Source organism: Rutidosis leptorrhynchoides, chromosome 5, assembly GCF_046630445.1.
Source record: "Rutidosis leptorrhynchoides isolate AG116_Rl617_1_P2 chromosome 5, CSIRO_AGI_Rlap_v1, whole genome shotgun sequence".
Classification (NCBI taxonomy): Eukaryota; Viridiplantae; Streptophyta; class Magnoliopsida; order Asterales; family Asteraceae; genus Rutidosis; species Rutidosis leptorrhynchoides.
In genome coordinates this window covers 227,844,568-227,867,854 of record NC_092337.1, presented here as the reverse complement: position 1 = coordinate 227,867,854, position 23,287 = coordinate 227,844,568, and the positions used below count along the sequence as shown (strand labels likewise).

At 35.6% G+C, this 23,287-nt stretch overlaps 1 non-coding gene across 1 annotated transcript; it reads right to left on the bottom strand.

Annotated features, from left to right (window-relative positions):
* Window positions 1–2,660: 2,660 nt before the first annotated feature.
* LOC139851115 (small nucleolar RNA R71) lies at window positions 2,661–2,767 on the bottom strand. The gene has a single exon (XR_011760475.1). It is a non-coding gene; the product is annotated as a small nucleolar RNA R71 (small nucleolar RNA).
* Between the last annotated feature and the right edge of the window lie 20,520 nt (window positions 2,768–23,287).

The window sequence follows — 23,287 nt, the reverse complement described above, 5'->3', positions numbered from 1 at the left end:
ATGATAATAATAAGTTTACAAGAAATAATAATGAGATAAATGGGAGAGTTTACTTAAATGTGTCACCCCTAGGTCCATGGATTGTTTTGAGTTTTAAGCCCTATTAAAATGTTTTAGTAATAAACTTTATATTTTTCTTTCGAATAAATATATGGTTATGACTAACTAAATAAAATCTAATTTTCATCGGATTCTTTTTTTTTTAGATAGCTACTATTCCCTAAGTATTTAAATTGAGACCTAGCCTAGTTTTGACTTTCGCCAATACCCAAATCATAACGGTTTCCCTTTTTATAATTTCACTATCATATAATTATTGATATTACCCAAACCACCGAAGTTTATTTCTAAATTGGTGTTAATAACTTATCCATAAATTCGTCTAGATCATTTTAATGTTGAAGCTTAATTTATGTAAATAAAAACAACTTTCGTTATTTAAATTTAATAAATTAAGTGGCAAGGGTTAAATACCTAATTACACAATAATGGTTCTTTTAACTAGGCTCAATATTAAAAATACTAAAGTTACATTTTAACTTTTACAAATGATAACAATCCATTTCACTAGGGGCTCTACATCTAAGCAAACACTAAGGTAATTTAGCTATTCATTACACTAAGGTAAACATAAAAATATAGATATGCAAACATAATAACAACGATAATTTTAACAGAGTAAACTTACTAAAAATTCTTCACTTTCATTAACTTCAAATGGTAGAAAATTACAATAATAACACCCTTTTCACGTGTACAATAACACCCTTAATCACGAACAGTACACCTTTACTATTTGAAACTAATCCTAATATTTGAACTTTGAAACTGAAATGAAAATAATACAGATAATAATAATGACAATAGTATGTGTATAGTAATAATATGTTGTCATTTGTGTCTCTGCACACTACTCCGTATTTAACATGTATCATTTAGTAGTAGGTGAACTGTTGAATCCTTGATGTATTACATTGAGCTAAAAAGAATTGTTTTTAAAACCAAAAAGCAGCCGCCCCATTCTTGCGTTCTGGAAACTTGTCTAGACTAACATTACGCGTTTCGTGTATGCCTACACGATTCGCGTAAGAACAAACTACTACGCATTTCGTGTAAGCCTACACGATTCGCGTATGAGTTAACAGCAGTTTCTTTATTTTTATTTTCTCGTTTGTTCTTTTGTTGATCCCGTGTTGACGTGTATTGACTTGGACCTTTCCATTTGAATTCTTTTCTTCAATTATCTTGTACTTTCATTCGGATAAACGTTTCTTGATATAAATTTGGTTAAAACCATCGTTTTATCGTCGTTTCTTCAAATAGCAAGCTCTTGTCCACTTTTGTCATTTTTCTTGAATATTATACATTGAATGTCTTTGTAAATGATAAAAGATGATGAAATATAACTGATATTGCATCGAATAATCTGTATGTTTGGAGCAATATCACTTAAGAAAGTGTAGACCATTTCGGAATGTTAATACGTCACCCAACCTAGTCACTCAATTGAGTGAGCCATCTGAACATGTATGCCTGTAGTCAGATTGCACAGGCATCGAGGGTAAGGGACGTTGCTGTCTATTCAGAATCTTCAAGCCTAACGCAGTACCCAGTGACATGTCTTATGATAGGGGAGTTTAGGGCCAATGTAATGAATACAGGGCCTCTGCCTATTCATGAGCCAGCATTCCATAATCTTGGCAGAATAACTGATGAAGTCATAGTATGCACTCACTTTAACCTTATCTGAATTACGAAATTTATCACATTTACTTTATCTGTCTTATAAATTAGAAAACCAAAAATAAATATTCACTACTCCCTAACTATCTTAGGCTTAAATATAGGTTCGATTCTATTGATATCTCAAAAATACGACCCTAGGTCATACTTCCCTTACTTATAAGGAGTAGTAAGATTTAGGCCTCGCTAAATATAAATTTAAAGCACTACCTTCCTCCCACGAGTGGCTGACCCTGGCGAGCCGCGGCCTGACAAAACCGCGCGAATAAAAACCGTCCGTTTCGGCCATATCATGGGAGGATACTATGTTTTTGGCACCGCTACCGGGGAACTGGTATCAGGAGATACTGCTCCCTAACAAACTTTTTCACAAGCATTTAGTGGTGTCTAAGAAAGTCAATTATACACGGACTTGGTTATTAGATTTTCCGAACAGTCGCTAATTATATTGGGACCAAAAAGATCCTACCTCTCCGTAGTCGGCATGGCCACTTGGTTTGTTGAATAGTTTATGCGGAGCTCTGTTAGCGAATTACCTGGGAATCAGTATCTAGCCCCAAACACATATTCAACCATAGGATAGTTAGTTAATTAAATTAGATTACCTTAGATTACTTTAAACTACCCAAGATTAAATTAGATTAGATCACATCATCCAACTCATCCATAATACCTGTCAGTTTCATGGATTACCGAATGACGATCCTAATTCTCACCTTGATAAATTCATATCTCTTTCGAACTCCTACAAACAGCCAGAGATAGGACAAGATATAGTCCGACTATACTTGTTCCCCTATTCTCTCACTTATCATTCTCAAACTTGGTTCGAAAGACTGGAAAAAGATTCCATCACGTCACAGACGGAGATGGCTACTAAATTCCTAACGAAATATTTCCCTCCTTCTAAACAAACCAAACTGAAGGATGACATCATTAACTTCAAACAAAATTATGATGAATCTCTTTACCCAGCATGGGAGCGATTCAAAACCCTGCTGAAGAAATGCCCTAATCACCAGCTAGAACGATCAGCCCAAATCTGTACCTTCTACAATGGTCTTACGGTAAATCATAGGACGACAATTGATGCAGCAGCTCAAGGGAATCTGATTAACCAATCCGCAGACGAAGCATGGGAATTGCTCGAGAACATGACAATGCATCATCATGACTGGAACAGTGGTGAAACAACTTCATCATCTGCCCCACTCTCTGCACTTAGCAATCAAACGGAGGCCATCAAATCCCTCACGGATAAGATGGAATCTCTTGCTAAACAACTAGAAGAACTAAAGATGCAGTCGTAACAGGTTAACCAAGCTCAGGCTTGTGTTAATTGTACCAACCCGCAACCTACTGAAGAATATCAAGTTGAGTACGAAAACCCTGATGGTTTAGTCTGTTACATCCAATACCCAGCTCGTCCACCAAATCCCGGATTCAATCAACCACCTAGGGTTAATCATTTTCAGCAAAGCAATCAACCTTTTCGCTATCACTATCCACCTTATCCAGCCCAACAATCTCAATTGACCTACGATCAACCACTCTCACTCACTGGTCCCCCAGTTGAGGAAAATTCCCCTACCACCCATATTAAAAAAGCAACTAACTCCACTCTCGGAGCTGATGATCAGTTAACTCAGTTCATTCAAGGGCAACAACAGTTAAATTAGAGAACTGCAACCAGACAAGATCAGACGGAGATACTAATGAGAAATAAATTAGCTCTGCTCAAAAGTTTAGAAATGAAGCTCGGACAGTTATCACAACGCCTTGAAACCATACCGCAGTGAAGATTGCCAAGTAATACTATCCAAAATCCCCACATAGAAGAAGCAAAGCAAATGGACGCCATAATCTCAGAGGAAGAACCACGGAGAAGGTCAACTAGGCTCAAGAACAAATCGACATATACTCAGAAGCTGACTCCTGAAACTTCAGTTCGCGTACCTTATCCTTTAAGGCTATAAGAAGATCCATCCAAGCTCGATTCCTTCAAACTTGATGGAACATTCCTGGACACCATGTCTAAAGTTCCCAACCAGAAGATATACATCCGAAGGCTTCTCTCTACAAAGGAAAGGATACCAGACTCTAACAAAATTCCACTGAGTGAAGAATGCTCTGCATTACTCAGAAACTCTTTACCACCAAAGCTAGGAGATACAGGCCGATTCATTTTCCTGTGTTCAATCTACCAATCTGGAACCATTCATGCGTTAGCAGATTTAGGAGCAAGTATCAACCTAATACCCTACTCTCTCTATCAGAGATTATAGTTAGGAGACTTGTCACCAACCAAAATGACAATCCAACTTGCCGATCACACAATTCGATATTCTAAGGGCATAGTTAAGAACGTCTTGGTGAAAATCGATAAATTCTTGTATCCTATGCATTTCGTAGTGATGGACATTAAGGAAGACCTACACACACCAGTGGTGTTAGGAAGACCTTTCATGAATACGGCTAGGACTGTCATTGATGTGTACAATCAAACCTTGATCTTACGATCACATGGGGAGAGAGTTACCTTCAAAATTGACCGACCAACCGATCTTTCTGGACAGGCAGAGATGTTTGCTATTTCCACCAGACGGATCACTTCCGATGACGAGTCTTCACCACCAGCCGACGATGTCGAGATGGGTATCGAATCACAGTCTGTAGACGACCTAGAAATGGAAGAAGAGGATCCCAGCGAAGAAATAAAGGAAGAGGAGGACTCTGAAGAGGAAGAGGAAATGGAAGACGTAAAAGAAACTGCGACAATACCCGCACCAAGCACTGAGCGTCATGAAGAAATAATGAGGCTTGAGACGGCAGATTACAGTTTAATCATTCGTTTCAAGAAAAAGACTGATAAGGCTGAGGTTAAGGATCCTAATTCATCCATAATAGCAAGGATTTGAGTCTTTATCAAGCCTATGACGATGGGTGCAGCATGACTGGCTATGAGTGTATTCATTTCTTAGATCTATAGGGAACCCTAAATACTTGAGTGATTTGAGCGACCCGTGAAAGCTAGCCTATGTCATGTAACCTCCTCGCATGCTTGCAGAGATAACTTCAATCCTAACATAGATAACTCATCTTATCTTTTGCTCTTATAATAAAAGCAAACTGCTTAGGCTATTAGAAAAGAAACGCCAAAAAGATTCTTAAGAATGAGAGTTTACTTGAGGACAAGCAAAGTCTAAGTGGGGATATTTGATATCGGGTAAAAAATCACGTTTTCACCCCGGTATTAAGGCCCAAAAACAACAAAGATTCGAACTTTATAGGCAAAATACCCACTTCGTCGGTTAGAATTGAAGAACAAGTAATTACGAAGGCGGTGCAAAAAGAATCAAAAGAATCAGAGCTAAAACGAAGATTCTAGAGCGACAACGGTGAAAGACAAGAAATCAAGTTACGATCCAGTGAATAAAGGCTGACCAGCATCAAAAACGGCTTGCCATACGGCCTGCCATATGTACTGACCCGAACTTTTCTATGTTTATATATATTAAATGAAATTGTTATTTACATGATTAAGTGTTTCCAATATGTTAAGCAATCAAACTTGTTAAGACTTGATTAATTGAAATAGGTTTCATATAGACAATTGACCACCCAAGTTGACCGGTGATTCACGAACGTTAAAACTTGTAAAAACTATATGATGACATATATATGATTATATATATAGTTAACACGATATTATGATACGTAAGTATCTCATTAGGTATTTTAACAATGAGTTATATACATAAAATTGAGTTTATTGAATTAAGAAACTCAAAACAATATATATAAAGATTATCGTTATAACAACGTCTTACTAAATACATATGAATCATATTATATAACAACCCTCACTTTTCGACTTCCGATTTTACTAAAATACCTAGAGTTGTTATATACGAATAAATTTAACGTTGACCGAATAAACGTACGCTTTAAATAAATAATATAATTATAAATATTATAAATAAGGTTATGTTATATAATATAACATAATTACATAAATGAATATATATAATATTTATATTACTTTTTTTATTTAGTTAATAGAATATATAATTAACTAAATAATAAATAATATTATAACATTTATAAAACTAATAAAAACTATAAAGTAATAATCATAAATTTTAATTTTAATTATAAAAACTAAATATAATAATAATTTTTATATAAAATTCGTATTTAATAATTAAACAAATATAGAAATAAAATGTTAAATGTTCTTAGAAATGTATTAAACGATTTTTTTAGAATTTTATAAAAAAAATCAAAACTATATCTACTTTTAATAAATAAATGCAAAGATACAAACTACTTTTTTTTATTTTAACTTTTAAGATTTACTTTTAATAAAAATACAAACTACTTTTTCGTATTTTAACTTTTAAGATTTACTTTTAATAAAAATACAAACTACTTTTTCTTATTTTAACTTTTAAGATTTACTTTTAATAAAAATACAAACTACTTTTTCTTATTTTAACTTTTAAGATTTACTTTTAATAAAAATACAAACTACTTTTTCTTATTTTAACTTTTAAGATTTACTTTTAATAAAAATACAAACTACTTTTTCTTATTTTAACTTTTAAGATTTACTTTTAATAAAAATACAAACTACTTTTTATTTTAACTTTTAAGATTTACTTTTAATAAAAATACAAACAACTTTTTCTTATTTTAACTTTTAAGATTTACTTTTAATAAAAAATACAAACTACTTTTTCTTATTTTAACTTTTAAGATTTACTTTTAATAAAAATACAAACTACTTTTTATTTTAACTTTTAAGATTTACTTTTAATAAAAATACACACTACTTTTTCTTATTTTAACTTTTAAGATTTACTTTTAATAAAAATACAAACTACTTTTAATATTTTATTTTTTACCTAACATTTTCAACTATAAATACCACATACACTTCTCATTTCAAACTTGCACCTTAATCTCTCATTTATCTCTTGAAGAACTACTTCTAGTTGATATCCCGGTCACTTACTTGCTTTACTTTCCTTTCTTGCGTGGAATTCTTCAACTACTATTTAAGGTGATTTTCATAGCCCTACTTTTACTGTTTATTAAACTGTTTATAACTTTTAGGGTGAGACACATGCTGTTTTTTTTACACTTTAGACACAAGTACCAAACTGCTTAAACTATGCTATACCCAACTTTGTTCGGCTAAAGTCCCTACAGTGATATTTTTAAGTGCTCGGCATGCTAGGTTATTGGGGGTAGGCCTATCGGGAGTAACGTCCCCGATACATTTGACTATGTCTTTGTATTACTTGATAATGAAATTAAACCGACAAGTAGAACTAACTTGTCATGGGGCATACTATCGTTTAGTTTAAATATCACGAATTGGCATAACTATTTCTTTCGATCTTTCGAGATCAACTTTACAAACTAAATCTTGTGGTCTAAAACAACGGTCAAACTTTTTGTTAAACCTATGAATTTCACTCAACCTTTTTGGTTGACACTTTAAGCATGTTTTATCTCAGGTGACGAATAAGATGATTGTCATGACTGCTACTTGGTAAATTGAATGCTGCTACATGGAGTCTTCATTTCATTACATTTACTTTACATTAAGACTACTATTATTATTTCAGTTTGAATTTGATGTAAAACTTTTAATGCTTCCGTTGTTTTATTAATAAATGTTTTATTCAAAACGTCTCATATAGAGTCGTTCTCGTTTATACAACTGTGATTTGATATAATTAGTCACAAATACCCTAGGCCCTATTTGGGGGTGTGACAGATTGGTATCAGAGCAGAGTTGTTGTAGAGAACCAGGATTGCATTTTATGTGTGCCTTAAACAATTAGGTACCTTAGCAATGTAGGACTACAACTTTCCATGACCATAGTGCCTTTAATTGTTGCCTTTAACTGTTAAATGCTACACTATACTTTAGAAAATTTACTTATCTTAGAATGCCAAGCCAATCTAAGAATTTTCCTAAGTACTATCCAATTACGCCACCGCATTTAAATGCGACACCATGATTTCTGAAATTCTTGACATTCCTATGTCATCTATCATGGTTTTGTGTATTACATATGTATTACATGAAATATTATCCATGATTTTTGAAACTCCTATATTTTTTACTACTCACACTCAAACGTATGTAACTCCATGTTATATCACGTACCTATATGCCTTATGCCTTTATGCATCAGTTTGCTAATCGGAAAATGTCATTGAGTTATCACAATATACAAATTGAAAGTCTTTAATTGAAAGATTATTAGATTACATACTTATCATTTTATGATCTCGACACGTCATACTACTATTATTGGAGTATAGACAAATCATATCTTATCATATCTATCCCAATAGACTTTGTCTAACACTTTTCCTAAATTTCCTCCGTAAATTACGGAATTTTTTTGCTATATATACATATTCAAGGAAACGAATATATCATTCATTATCCAACACCCATTTCATAACAAACCCTATTCAAAACATATAATATAGATTTCTCACTTGATTCCTCGAACTCCTCGAGCTCCAACGGCAGTGTAACCGGAATGAACCAACCAATTAGTCATCACCTTTTCTGGATGAATTGGGGGTGGGTTCGTAGTCTACTTAATCAATGGAGAAGTGAAGAAGGTGATCCTTTTCACCCACCACATTGCCCTATTGGCGAAGAACCTGAAGCGCTTACCGACGAACCCATTCGAAACACTATTTTCACCCTCATTTCCAGGATATCCCGTCACGAATATATAATATCTAGAATTTCAGATCTTATTCATCCCCTTGTCCGAACCGCCAATCATCCCGGAGTAATAGAAGAAATCAACGAACTTCGCGCTCGAGTAGCGGCTCTGGAAAATATGGTGCGAAATCTACAAGCATCAGCAGCACCAGCAGCATAATCAGCACCACCAGTACCACCCACAACATCCACAACCCACGTCTCACCATCACACCCGATACCTCGGATATCAACATCATACGCCCCATAGATACCAATTAATATTAGTAATAATGAGTTAAGATGTATTGACTCATTCTTCCTGAAGAATTATATATGTATACTTTATATATATATGGTTTGGAACAATAATAAATCTTTTTGTACAAAGCTATTACGTGTGAATCTTAACTAGTATGTACTACTTGGTTAATTCATATCACTAATATGCTATGATGTACATCCTTCGTTAATAACTTAGCAATCGTTAATCACTGCTTCAGCATAATAAACTCCATTTCATAATAAACCAAGTGTATTATTCAAATACATGTTTGATTTTACACTTTTATTTTCGATATACTCGAAACCTTCTAGAAAACATTATTCGTGTCTTGTGAATTTCACAAGAATTCCACGAGCACCAACTTCATATACCGAAGTATATCAACAATAATGAACGATGAAGTATTGATTCATAACTTCATTAGTGAAATATTCCGCGACAAATATGAAATCTCTAAGGTTTTGGAGATTATTTATTCTCGTTTCAACCATAAATCAAACGAGTTTAATCTTATATTAACTCATTAAACCCATGATTACATCTGAAGAATATATATATGAACGTATATCTTCATAAAGATTGTAATTCTTTTGTACAAACTGTTAATTGTGAAAATATTTTAACGGGTAGGTAAAACCCGAGAAATATTTATATCTCACTTTAATATGTTACATTGTACATTCTCCAATTCTGATTCAATAATCAGTAACTATACTACTTACATCCACATATGTATTCGTTCACCTTTTGCATACAAATTCAATTACATATTCTGACATATTAGAATCCAAGAAAAGCTTTAGCAGATGTTATCTTCCTAAAGATCACTACATTCATGAATTATATTCATTCGTATTCTATGATGAATTATCACATCAACCCACCGAAATTATCATTCATTACTTTTGAAATCAACAACGCCTATTCATCAACCATTAGATCCGTTGACGATCACAATCAGCGTTTAATTATCTAAAAATGAAATTTGTTAAAACCATCTCGGATTGATAACCGATGATTCAAATATGGCTGCATTAAATGCAGAGAAAACAGAAAAATTGTAGAAGGTCTTAATGGCTAAAAGTTTGATAATAAAGAATGGTACGTTGGAAAAGCTCAAAAAAAAAAATTTGGAACTGAAAAACGGATTGAGCTAACCATGGAGGAGACCAAGGACAAATACAAGGACCAAACCCTATATTCAAAGAATCCAGGTAATTCTAGATCCGATGAAATCTTTAGAGAATATCTTGCTCTGAATTCATGTTAAAAGCTTGCGGAAAATTTTTCTTCATCAACTTTCGAACTTAGAAATTCCAAAATATCATCATATATATCCTCTATATTTCTGAAGATATCTTCATAACGATTCTTGTCCGTAATTAAGTATCTCTTTGTGATATATTTATAAAGGAAAACTGTTTTAGTTTCTATATTCTGTAAAATCCAAGTTTAACTTATAAATGTTTTAAAGAAGTGTTGAGAATTGAAGCATGAGTTAGTATAATGTAATGACGTCAGGCCAACGTGATTATATTACAGTAAGTCATGCTAAATTTTAATGGAAGATGATGATTCATAGACTTTATAATCATCATTTGCCATGTTACAAGACTCTTACATTCTACTTAATCTCTGAACATATCAAGAAAATATATTCTTGATAGTTCTATCCTCAGTAATTCTGGTAACTTACCAAATCAAATCGTGATATTATGCTTAGAACATTAGGTTCATTCGAAACTTCATACCTACAAATTCTGGACCATTATTCGTTTGACTTGAGGTCGAGAAGAGAATAAAAAGGCAAAGTGCTCCGACATATAAGGGAAAATATAAAGCCCGATAACGATACCGAGATTACAAACCGTGGATATCAATGCGTATAGCAACATAAAGACACGGGAGAATTAAAAACACTATAACCCCAAGGGCATAGTAGAAGTAAACAGATTCCTCTGGTGGTAAAAGAAAAAGAAGAATGACTGCATATATGGTCAATATAATAACAAGTATCAATACGGGATTGAGCATATTAGCAAATCTTTTAAAAGTATGAATTTAGAAAGAAAGTATAGAAGTGGTGAAGATAATGAAATGGAAGAAGCTAATTTATAGCAAAATTTCAAATACAGCAATTGAAGCAATTCACCGCATTTAATTAAAAAAAATTTCAAATTCCTTAATTACCGGAGAATCAAATCTTATGGATTACGAAGATTTCCATTAATCCATTGAATTCCGGAAATCAATCGTGACTACGTCAAAAGTTAAGACGAACGTTTAACTTTCTCATTCACTCTTTTACAATAGCTTCGTTTATACGCTTCCTATAATCAAATCGTTTTATCCATATTATTCAGTAGTGATAAAACTTTATTTTTTCAACTTATATTCATCATTACAATATTCTTATTGTAAACAATGATGATCTCTATCAAACTTCATGACTATAATTTTCATGAACTACTCTCTGTTTTGTCTACCCTAATATTGTGGCATAAACACTCAAAGTTTTAAATAAGCTCAATACTATTCATAACACATTTCATGTGTTCAGTTTACTAAAATGCTCGTATAGCACCATCATCCCTTTTGAGGATAACCTAGTAAAATTACACTCTTATTAATCCTTTAGATAACCTCCGCATTAATGATAAAATGCACTTTATAGAAGAACCTGTAAGAAATTAGGGTTCGTATGATTTAAATGCATGAAACAGAACAATATTCTATCCGTTGGAATTCACGAAAGGCCCCGAACATACCTGGGAATGTGAAGACCAAATAAAACGTAAATATCCTTGTCTATGTACGAACAACACCGATTGATGGCAAAAACTAAATTTCGGGACGAAATTTTTTTTAACGGGTAGGTACTATAACAACCCTCACTTTTCGACTTCCGATTTTACTAAAATACCTAGAGTTGTTATATACGAATAAATTTAACGTTGACCGAATAAACGTACGCTTAAAATAAATAATATAATTATAAATATTATAAATAAGGTTATGTTATATAATATAACATAATTACATCAATGAATATATATAATATTTATATTACTTTTGTTATTTAGTTAATAGAATATATAATTAACTAAATAATAAATAATATTATAACATTTATAAAACTAATAAAAACTATAAAGTAATAATCATAAATTTTAATTTTAATTATAAAACCTAAATATAATAATAATTTTTATATAAAATTCGTATTTAATAATTAAACAAATATAAAAATAAAATGTTAAATGTTCTTAGAAATGTATTAAACGATTTTTTTAGAATTTTATAAAAAAAATCAAAACTATATCTACTTTTAATAAATAAATGCAAAGATACAAACAACTTTTTCTTATTTTAACTTTTAAGATTTACTTTTAATAAAAATACAAACTACTTTTTCTTATTTTAACTTTTAAGATTTACTTTTAATAAAAATACAAACTACTTTTTCTTATTTTAACTTTTAAGATTTACTTTTAATAAAAATACAAACTACTTTTTCTTATTTTAACTTTTAACATTTACTTTTAATAAAAAATACAAACTACTTTTTCCTATTTTAACTTTTAAGATTTACTTTTAATAAAAATATAAACTACTTTTTCTTATTTTAACTTTTAAGATTTACTTTTAATAAAAATACAAACTACTTTTTCTTATTTTAACTTTTAAGATTTACTTTTAATAAAAATACAAACTACTTTTTATTTTAACTTTTAAGATTTACTTTTAATAAAAATACAAACTACTTTTTCTTATTTTAACTTTTAAGATTTACTTTTAATAAAAAATACAAACTATGTTTTCTTATTTTAACTTTTAAGATTTACTTTTAATAAAAATACAAAAAACTTTTTATTTTAACTTTTAAGATTTACTTTTAATAAAAAGACAAACTACTTTTTCTTATTTTAACTTTTAAGATTTACTTTTAATAAAAATACAAACTACTTTTTATTTTAACTTTTAAGATTTACTTTTAATAAAAAGACAAACTACTTTTTGAAACAACCCAACCCGTACTCCGTACGATAAATTTTTTTTTTTATATATATATACACATTTATGCGCCAATTAAATATGTAGACCAAATCACAAGTTCCATTAAAACGTACAACCATTTCCAATGTTTACAAAAGGCACAAAGGCCATTAATTAAGTTAATACAATTTTGACCGAATACAATGATAGTTTATAAACCAAACGACCCAACGAGCATGGTTTGGGACTAAACTACCCAAAAGGTGGTCAACTTCCAAAAGCTCCTACAAGCACATCGTCAAGGACATCTAGTGTCCAACAATCCCCTTCCCTTTATCCTCACCTGCAACTAAAAAGATAAACAACGCGAGGGGTAAGCTAACGCTTAGTGAATGCAATAATTATACATGATCATATATAATCTACTTACTTGCATACAATTACACAATACCACATACAAGCTAGCAATTCAACAACATGCAATCGATCATGCATAAACTACTACCCACGTTCCACATTAAGCTAGCAACACTAATAGCATATAGTTCACAATATAATATGCTAAGCACAATTCGCACAACCATGGTTAACCAAGTACACAAGAGAACGGTACATGATAGTCCGTTGGAGTTCATAACATCCACTAGTGTTACTTACACACCGCGTAATCACTAGTCCCCCGGGTGATGTCTTAAACACCGCGACTAACTCACCCTTACAACAATGTGGCGTCTTAAACACCGCGACGGATCCACACTTCATTCAATACAATGAGTGGTGTCTTGAACACCGCGACACTTCCACTCTCATGACCTTGTGGTGTCTTAAACACCGCGACAATACCACAAGTCAATCACACAATGAGTAGTGTCTTAAACACCGCGACAATGCTACTCGTTACCTAGAATGTGGTGTCTTGAACACCGCGACACTTCCACATTCACACCACACAAATAAATACATTATATACGTTCACGCATAATTATTCCACTCACCTTGACGCAAGGATGATGAATATTCGCTTCCAACTCAAAGCCAAGTACCTATTACATTAAGTACAAATTCAATACATAAACTAGTGGAATTAACCACATTACATTTACTTGGGCATTTAATGACTCAATTCGCATTGAATGACCCAACTACACCACAACCGCCCCCTTAAAGGCCAAGACTCGACTTTAATTACCAACATTAGTGCATTAAAGTCTACTAGCCTCAAATGACATCCACCTAGGGTAATTTACACCCATTTTACCCAAACTAGGTCAACTAGTACATTCTTGACCCAATTGACATCTCTTTCAATTCTAACAAGTGTTTAATGCTTACAAAACCATTAACACTTTCAAACTCACAATTACAAGACCAAAATCCTAGATTATGGCCATTAGGGTTTCATTACAACAACCTAACCCAAATTCACCCATTTTACTCCCAAATGGGTCATACAAGTTTCTATTAACCAAAACCCTAGCCATAATCAATTAAAACGCGAAACTTAGAGTTAGAACTTACCGAGACTATCACCACGTAGCTAGAGTCACAAGGATCAACTTTAATACTAGCTCCAAAGATCAACCCTCACTTCTTCCTCTCTCAATCTCACTTTGAATTAAATTGGGTGTTAGAGTTTTGGGAGAGAAATTGAAGAAAAAGGAAAAAGGAAAATGAAATAAATGATCTAGTGGACCAGATTTAATGCACCCATCTGATCTATACGTCTATTTACCATTTTGCCCCTCAAAATCCCTTAATTTGAACTAAATCCGAAATCTGGCCAGCAGGCCTGCCGCGGCGCGGCATTAATCGTCGCGGCGCGACGATACACTAAAAAGGTTTATTCAGTTTAGGCTGGTTCCTGTTCTAAAATCCTTTGGTGGGCCGCGGCGCGGACCCCCTTGTCGCGGCGCGACAATTGACTGCAACAGACCCCTTCGACTATTTTACACAATTCCAAGGTTTCCTCGACTAATTACTTCATCCTCGTTTCCCCAATACGCGTCCAAGCCTCAATCTAAGTCTCACGAGACCGAACACTACCCAAACTCATCTACATACATATATATACATTTATATACACATTCACACACAACTAACAAGTTAGCTATTCTAGCCGCATATCGAGCAAGTTATAGACGTACAATTGATTAGGTGTGTACCTTTAAGCGTGTACGGAATAACGGGGTGTTACAACTCTCCCTCACTTAGATCGGAGCGCGTCCTCGCGATCCAAGCCGCGTGACAAGCCGGAAGGTAAACCAAAACAAACTCTTCGGATTCCCATGTAAACTCGGAACCCTTTCGATGCCGCCATTGTACCTTGAAGGTTCTAACTTCCTTGTTCCGCAACATCTTAACCTTTTCATCAAGGATTGCGACCGGTTCTTCCGCATACTCTAACTTGTTATTCAAGGTAATCTCATCCAACGGCACCCAAGACGAGTCATCCACAAGACACTTGCGAAGATGGGAAACATGGAACGTATTATGAATTCCCGCAAGTTCTTCGGGTAACTCTAATCGATAAGCAACCTCACCAACACGTGCCACTACCTTGAAAGGACCAATAAACCGAGGAGCTAACTTTCCTCGCTTTCGAAACCGAATCACACCCTTCCATGGAGAAACCTTAAGCATCACCATATCACCTTCTTGAAACTCAATCGTTCTTCTACCTTTATCGGCATAAGACTTTTGTCTATCTTGCGCCGCTTTAAGTCGAGCCCGAATCATTTCAATTTTACTATTCGTCTCCAATACCAAATCGGAACTTCCGATTTCTCGTTGACCCACTTCTCCCCAACAAATGGGAGTTCGACATCTACGCCCATAAAGCATCTCATAAGGTGGCATCCCAATACTAGTGTGATAACTATTATTGTACGAGAATTCCACCAAGGGTAAATGCTCGTCCCAACTTCCACCAAAGTCAATAATACACGCCCTTAACATATCCTCTAACGTTTGGTTCGTACGCTCGGTTTGACCGTCCGTTTGAGGATGATACGCCGTGCTCATCTTCAATTGAGTACCCATGTCTTCATGAAACTTGTTCCAAAATCGAGACGTAAAGCGAGTATCCCGATCCGAAACAATAGACACCGGAACCCCATGTCTTGATATCACCTCCTTTATAAACAATCTAGCTAAAGTCTCCGATGATATCGTTTCCCGAATGGGAAGAAACAAAGCACTCTTCGTCAATCTATCAACAATCACCCAAATCGTATCGTATTGGGTTCGCACCGTCTTCGGTAACTTGGTAATAAAGTCCATGGTAATGTGCTCCCATTTCCATTTCGGGACTTCCAATGGTTGTAACTTACCATACGGCTTTTGGTGTTCGGCTTTAACTTGCAAGCACGTGACGCATTGCTCAACATACTTAACCGCATCACGTTTCATGCCGGGCCACCAATAATCTTTCTTCAAATCATAGTACATCTTTGTTGCACCCGGATGAATGGAATACTTGGACTTATGTGCTTCATCAAGTAGCACTCGCCGGTAGTCCCCCATCTTAGGTACCCATACCCTTCCTTGAAAGGACAACAACCCACGCGAGCCCATTGTAATGAACTCCGATTGGCCAACGATTCGTTCCGCGTGCTTATTGTGAACATAAGCCTCTATTTGATCTTCACCCATCTTTTCAAGAAAGTCATTAGTGATAATCAAACGTAACGATCCCACCTTTATCGCCGGATGTGTACTCTTTCGACTCAAGGCGTCCGCAACAACGTTCGCCTTACCGGGATGATAAAGTATCACACAATCATAATCCTTCACTACATCCATCCATCTACGTTGACGATAATTCAAATCTCGTTGAGTGAAAAGATGTTTCAAATTTTTGTGATCCGAATATATCGTACACTTGACACCATACAAGTAATGGCGCCAAATTTTCAACGCATGCACTACCGCCGCCATCTCAAGATCATGAGTCGGGTATCTCGTTTCGTGTTCTTTTAATTGTCGAGAGGCATAAGCGATGACTTTACCTCTTTGCATCAAAACACACCCGAGCCCATTCAACGAAGCATCACAATAAACCACCATGTCTTCGATCCCTTCCGGTAATACTAACACCGGAGCCTTACACAACTTCTCTTTCAATAATTGAAAAGCAATTTCTTGCTCGTTTTCCCAATTGAACTTAGCACTCTTCCTTGTCAACTTCGTTAATGGAGAAGCGATCTTAGAAAAGTCTTGGATAAACCGACGATAATAACCGGCCAATCCGAGAAAACTTCGGATCTCCGTGGGCGTAGTCGGTCGTCCCCAACTCTTCACCGTCTCAATCTTCCCCGGATCCACTTGGATACCGCTTTCGTTCACAATGTGACCAAGGAATTGAACCTCCCTTAGCCAAAATTCACATTTAGAGAACTTTGCATACAACTTCTCTTTTCTTAGCGTCTTCAAAACTTCACGCAAGTGACGTTCATGTTCGTGCATACTTTTCGAGTAGACTAGTATGTCGTCAATGAACACAATAACCGACTTGTCCAACATAGGTTGGCACACCCGGTTCATAAGATCCATGAATGCCGCTGGTGCATTCGTAAGACCGAAGGGCATAACTACAAATTCATAATGCCCGTAACGCGTTCGGAAAGCCGTTTTCTCAATATCTTCCTCACGGACCCGCATTTGGTGATAGCCGGACCGTAGGTCGATCTTAGAGAAATACGTTGCGCCTTGAAGTTGATCAAACAAATCGTCGATCCTAGGTAGTGGATAACGATTCTTGATCGTCACTTTATTCAACTCACGGTAATCAATGCACATACGCATACTACCGTCTTTCTTCTTCACAAATAAGACCGGAGCGCCCCATGGCGAAGCACTCGGTCGGATAAAACCCTTCTCGAGCAATTCTTGAATTTGATTCAATAACTCTTGCATCTCCGTTGGTGCTAAACGATAAGGAGTTTTAGCAATGGGGGTAGCCCCCGGAACCAACTCGATGCGAAATTCTACTTGTCTTTCCGCCGGAACACCCGGTAACTCATCCGGAAAGACATCTTCAAACTCATTAACTACCGGAATTTCACGAATAGGTGGTGGCTCATTACGAGTGTCGACAACATGAGCAAAGAAAGCCATACCACCGGTAATAACGTGACGTCGTGCCCGAGCAAAAGTGCATATCGGCACCGATCTCCTTCGTTTATCACCATGAATAATCATGTCTCCCCCACTTGGGGTCTTTACACGAATAAACTTGTCGTGGCATGCAATATCGGCTCTATAACGATCGAGCCAATCCATACCAACGACTACATCAAAATCACCCAAAGTCATCGGAATAAGATCAATTTCGAAACTTTCGGCGCCAAACACAACATTGCAATTTTTACACACATCAACCACTAGCGCCGTCTTGCCATCCGCTATTTCAACTTCTACCGGACGACTCAACTTTACTAGCGGTTTATTTAACTTAGGCACAAATCTTGGAGATACGAAAGACAAATTAGCACCACTATCAAAAAGTATCCGAGCCGGATTAGAATTAACCATGAAAGTACCTGAAACGACTTCATTGGATAGTTTGGCTTCTTCATTAGACATCAAGTAGTTACGACCCTTAGCCGTACCCGCTGCCTTCTCTATCCGCTTAGCATTATCATTACGCAACTCGGGACACTCGGGTTTCTTGTGTCCCTCCTTCCCACAATTGTAGCAAGTGAATTTTGTAGTAGAAGATGGTTTGGTACAATCACGAGCCATATGCCCCCTTCGCCCACAATTATGACAAGTATAGGGGAAATCCCCCGTGGCACCTTTCTTCACACTCCCCACACTCTCGGTTGGGCCTTTCTTTGACTTCTTGCTTGAAAAATTTGAGTGACTCGAACCTTCATACTTTCTCTTCCTCAACACAATCGCTTCAAACCCTTTCGCCATATTAAACAACTCATCGAAGCTCTTTACCACGTTTACGCTAATCTTTTCTTGATAACTATCATTCAAGGTTCGATAGAAATCTTCTTTCAACATTTTATCATTCCCGACATACTCCGGGCAAAATTGCGTCTTGGACAAGAACACGGATTTGAGAGTGTTCAAGTCCATCGACCCTTGCCTCAAGGTACGTAGCTCATCCTTAAGTCTTGTAAGATCGGCTGAAGTTCGGTACTCATCGAAGAACTCCGCCTTAAATTCCTCCCATGTGAAGTCCATACATTGTTCTTCACCATAGAGTTGGATCTTAGCATCCCACCACAATTTCGCGTCACCCCTTAACATGCTACAACCATACCTAGTCTTCTTGTCGGGTGGACACTCACAAGTACGGAAGGCCCCCTCCATATCGGAGATGAATCGGGCACTCTTGAGTGGGTCCCGATCGCCCTCAAAAGTAGGAGGTTGAGCATCCCTAAAGTTCTTGAAGAAAAAGTCACGTCTTCCCCCATTTTCTTCTTGAAGAGCAATCTTAATTTGCTCCTTAACCAAAGTGACGACTTGTTCGTCAATCGTCTCGAGAAACATCTTCTTAACATCTTCGCGAAACTCCGCCTTTTGGCGTTGAAAGATGGCCTCGACCTTGGCCGTGAACTCGGGGTCCTCGCTCGTGCCCCCAATATCGGTGTCGTGTCCGTTTCTCATCTTCATTCTATAAAACGGAAAAGATTAAACAACGAAACTAAAGACATGACACATATATACATATACATCATACCACTCCATCTCGCTCGACAATCGTCGTACATCGCTTGTTTGACACGATTTGCACCCGTAGTAAGGGTAGCTAATCATTACTACGCGAGCACGTCGCGTTAACTCGCTAGTACAACGTTCATTTCGCTCGATGATTGCTATACAACACAAACAATAACGCATGATTAGTTCATATAAACCCATGCGCTAACCAAGACCCGGTCCGACCCAAAGTCCTACAAGTCCGCACAATGCACACACAAAAGTCTAAGTCTAGGCGCCTATCCCAAGTCACCTAAATCCCTTAGACCATGCTCTGATACCACTTGAAACAACCCAACCCGTACTCCGTACGATAAATTTTTTTTTTTATATATATATACACATTTATGCGCCAATTAAATATGTAGACCAAATCACAAGTTCCATTAAAACGTACAACCATTTCCAATGTTTACAAAAGGCACAAAGGCCATTAATTAAGTTAATACAATTTTGACCGAATACAATGATAGTTTATAAACCAAACGACCCAACGAGCATGGTTTGGGACTAAACTACCCAAAAGGTGGTCAACTTCCAAAAGCTCCTACAAGCACATCGTCAAGGACATCTAGTGTCCAACAATCCCCTTCCCTTTATCCTCACCTGCAACTAAAAAGATAAACAACGCGAGGGGTAAGCTAACGCTTAGTGAATGCAATAATTATACATGATCATATATAATCTACTTACTTGCATACAATTACACAATACCACATACAAGCTAGCAATTCAACAACATGCAATCGATCATGCATAAACTACTACCCACGTTCCACATTAAGCTAGCAACACTAATAGCATATAGTTCACAATATAATATGCTAAGCACAATTCGCACAACCATGGTTAACCAAGTACACAAGAGAACGGTACATGATAGTCCGTTGGAGTTCATAACATCCACTAGTGTTACTTACACACCGCGTAATCACTAGTCCCCCGGGTGATGTCTTAAACACCGCGACTAACTCACCCTTACAACAATGTGGCGTCTTAAACACCGTGACGGATCCACACTTCATTCAATACAATGAGTGGTGTCTTGAACACCGCGACACTTCCACTCTCATGACCTTGTGGTGTCTTAAACACCGCGACAATACCACAAGTCAATCACACAATGAGTAGTGTCTTAAACACCGCGACAATGCTACTCGTTACCTAGAATGTGGTGTCATGAACACCGCGACACTTCCACATTCACACCACACAAATAAATACATTATATACGTTCACGCATAATTATTCCACTCACCTTGACGCAAGGATGATGAATATTCGCTTCCAACTCAAAGCCAAGTACCTATTACATTAAGTACCAATTCAATACATAAACTAGTGGAATTAACCACATTACATTTACTTGGGCATTTAATGACTCAATTCGCATTGAATGACCCAACTACACCACAACCGCCCCCTTAAAGGCCAAGACTCGACTTTAATTACCAACATTAGTGCATTAAAGTCTACTAGCCTCAAATGACATCCACCTAGGGTAATTTACACCCATTTTACCCAAACTAGGTCAACTAGTACATTCTTGACCCAATTGACATCTCTTTCAATTCTAACAAGTGTTTAATGCTTACAAAACCATTAACACTTTCAAACTCACAATTACAAGACCAAAATCCTAGATTATGGCCATTAGGGTTTCATTACAACAACCTAACCCAAATTCACCCATTTTACTCCCAAATGGGTCATACAAGTTTCTATTAACCAAAACCCTAGCCATAATCAATTAAAACGCGAAACTTAGAGTTAGAACTTACCGAGACTATCACCACGTAGCTAGAGTCACAAGGATCAACTTTAATACTAGCTCCAAAGATCAACCCTCACTTCTTCCTCTCTCAATCTCACTTTGAATTAAATTGGGTGTTAGAGTTTTGGGAGAGAAATTGAAGAAAAAGGAAAAAGGAAAATGAAATAAATGATCTAGTGGACCAGATTTAATGCACCCATCTGATCTATACGTCTATTTACCATTTTGCCCCTCAAAATCCCTTAATTTGAACTAAATCCGAAATCTGGCCAGCAGGCCTGCCGCGGCGCGGCATTAATCGTCGCGGCGCGACGATACACTAAAAAGGTTTATTCAGTTTAGGCTGGTTCCTGTTCTAAAATCCTTTGGTGGGCCGCGGCGCGGACCCCCTTGTCGCGGCGCGACAATTGACTGCAACAGACCCCTTCGACTATTTTACACAATTCCAAGGTTTCCTCGACTAATTACTTCATCCTCGTTTCCCCAATACGCGTCCAAGCCTCAATCTAAGTCTCACGAGACCGAACACTACCCAAACTCATCTACATACATATATATACATTTATATACACATTCACACACAACTAACAAGTTAGCTATTCTAGCCGCATATCGAGCAAGTTATAGACGTACAATTGATTAGGTGTGTACCTTTAAGCGTGTACGGAATAACGGGGTGTTACACTTTTTCTTATTTTAACTTTTAAGATTTACTTTTAATAAAAATATAAACTACTTTTTCTTATTTTAACTTTTAAGATTTACTTTTAATAAAAATACAAACTACTTTTAATATTTTATTTTTTACCTAACATTTTCAACTATAAATACCACATACACTTCTCATTTCAAACTTGCACCTTAATCTCTCATTTATCTCTTGAAGAACTACTTCTAGTTGATATCCCGGTCACTTACTTGCTTTACTTTCCTTTCTTGCGTGGAATACTTCAACTACTATTTAAGGTGATTTTCATAGCCCCACTTTTACTGTTTATTAAACTGTTTATAACTTTTGGGGTGAGACACATGCTGTTTTTTTTACACTTTAGACACAAGTACCAAACTGCTTAAACTATGCTATACCCGGCTTTGTTCGGCTAAAGTCCCTACAGTGATATTTTTAAGTGCTTGGCATCCTAGGTTATTGGGGGTAGGCCTATCGGGAGTAACGTCTCCGATACATTTGACTATGTCTTTGTATTACTTGATAATGAAATTAAACCGACAAGTAGAACTAACTTGTCATGGGGCATACTATCGTTTAGTTTAAATGTCACGAATTGGCATAACTATTTCTTTCGATCTTTCGAGATCAACTTTACAAACTAAATCTTGTGGTCTAAAACAACGGTCAAACTTTTTGTTAATCCTATCGACTTCACTCAACCTTTTTGGTTGACACTTTAAGCATGTTTTGTCTCAGGTGACGAATAAGATGATTGCCATGACTGCTACTTGATGAATTGAATGCTGCTACATGGAGTCTTCATTTCATTACATTTACTTTACATTAAGACTACTATTATTATTTCAGTTTAAATTTGATGTAAAACTTTTAATGCTTCTGCTGTTTTATTAATAAATGTTTTATTCAAAACGTCTCATATAGAGTCGTTCTCGTTTATACAACTGTGATTTGATATAATTAGTCACAAATACCCTAGGCCCTATTTGGGGGTGTGACATATTAAGATATTGATACACTATGTTTAATCATGATAAATGATAAGTAAACATGTCATTAAGTGTATTAACAATGAACTACATATGTAAAAACAAGACTATTAACTTAATGATTTCGAAACGAGACATATATGTAACGATTATCGATGTAACAACATTTAACTGTATATATATCATACTAAGATATATTAATATATCATAATATCATGATAATTTAATAATTTAAGATCTATTTAGATATAATAAACAATGGGTTAACAATATTTAACAAGATCGTTAACCTAAAGGTTTCAAAACAACATTTACATGTAACGACTAACGATGACTTAACGACTCAGTTAAAATG